Source organism: Phaseolus vulgaris, chromosome 3 (assembly GCF_000499845.2).
Source record: "Phaseolus vulgaris cultivar G19833 chromosome 3, P. vulgaris v2.0, whole genome shotgun sequence".
NCBI lineage: Eukaryota > Viridiplantae > Streptophyta > Magnoliopsida > Fabales > Fabaceae > Phaseolus > Phaseolus vulgaris.
The window spans coordinates 53,132,310-53,133,894 of record NC_023757.2 but is presented as its reverse complement, the minus strand read 5'-3'; the positions used below and the strand labels follow the sequence as shown (position 1 = coordinate 53,133,894).

At 31.4% G+C, this 1,585-nt stretch overlaps 1 long non-coding RNA gene across 1 annotated transcript; it reads right to left on the bottom strand.

The window, feature by feature from the left end:
* Nucleotides 1–390: 390 nt before the first annotated feature.
* On the bottom strand, nucleotides 391–1,053 carry LOC137808765 (uncharacterized). The gene is made up of 3 exons (XR_011080733.1): nucleotides 918–1,053; nucleotides 737–809; nucleotides 391–543 (listed from the first exon to the last, which is right to left on the bottom strand). It is a non-coding gene; the product is annotated as an uncharacterized lncRNA (long non-coding RNA).
* Between the last annotated feature and the right edge of the window lie 532 nt (nucleotides 1,054–1,585).

The window sequence follows — 1,585 nt, the reverse complement described above, 5'->3', positions numbered from 1 at the left end:
GTTTAGCTACCGTTTATCTTAGCCATGAATTAGTGAGATCAAGACAGAGGATTGTTTACAATTCAAGCTGTTCAATTTCTTCCTCCACTATCCATCAAACCATCAAATACAATCTTTATTATTATTAAGAATATAAATATTATACTGGTTGGTCCATACGACCCATTCGAAGTTCACTATTTAATCGAAGTCGATCGAGACCATCATACCTCAACAGAAGATTGATGAACTAATTAGAGATTAAGTATTAGATAGTGTATTTTTAGTTACATATTAAATCCTTAATCAGGTTCAATATTAAACGACCTACAATAATTATTTAAACGAGCACAAATTTCAAAAGATCAAGTATGTAATCATCTAGTACTAAATACTGAGTGTATTCGACACTTGATTTGAGTGTTGGAGTATCTTTTACCGATACAATCCGAACATAAAGTTCACAGAAAGAACGAGAATTACAGAAATTAGTTTGAAAGAAAAAAGTGAAGTGCGAGTCGACTGACCGACCAAGAAGGGATTCAATAGTTCTGTTATTCCAACCTGTTAAAAATACAATTATATTCACTTCTTTTAACCATGTGATGAACACAACATATAAGTTTTTCTAGCAGAAGAAGTTCTGAAACTACAAAATGAATTCGGGGAGATTGTGATTAGTGATATAAAAGTGTGTGAATATCTAGAATTAGTGCCTGTACTGTGAAGATATCTGAATGCTTAGTGTGTTACTAACATGATTTTCAGTATAGAAAACTGGAGAAGAAATGTCTGATTTCAATTAAATTGAAATTGCTGGTATTCAGTATCTGCACAATGGACAGTAATTGGTATTGTTGTTTAATCATCTGAGTTCATAAAAGAAACATTAAGAATTTAAACCTGATAGCATTTAGCAGTATAATAATGGTTCCAACCTGCAGGGATAAACTTGAGTTCTTCTACTTTCCCGAAAATCTATATAATGCATAAAGTATAAGGCCAAATTGTGAGTCTCAACATTCCACTACCAGTAGTAGATAGTACCTGTTTTACTGATTTCAATTATCACTTTCCTTTTCATCATTTGTTTCTGATATTTTACAGAACAGCAGCCTTTCAGTGCCTTCTCAATCAATGCCTTTGGGATGTTGGCAATCACAGTGGAAGAGACTCTAATTACTTTGTAATTTGATTCTCTTTTACGATCGTGATTTTAAGTTTAACTCAATCCCATAAAACTGACTCATAAGATTGAGGTTTGCACCCACTTATATATAATGAAAGACTCTAATTTCTAGTCGATGTGAGATCTCTAACACACCCCTAATATCGAAAGTGACAGCAAATATTCTTTAGGATAGTTCGAAATGACTCTGATAAGTGAACTTTAAGCCTAATAAAATCTCATAAAACCGACTTATAGGGTTGAGGTTTGCATCCAATTATATACAATAAAAGGCTCTAATCTCTAGTTGACGTGGGATCTCCAACATATATTATTAAACTTCATAAAATCATATTTATACACTTAAATTATGATAGTTAAATAAACTCTTGTTATAATAGATTAAAAATAATTTTAATATCTGAACTTTAAATTTAA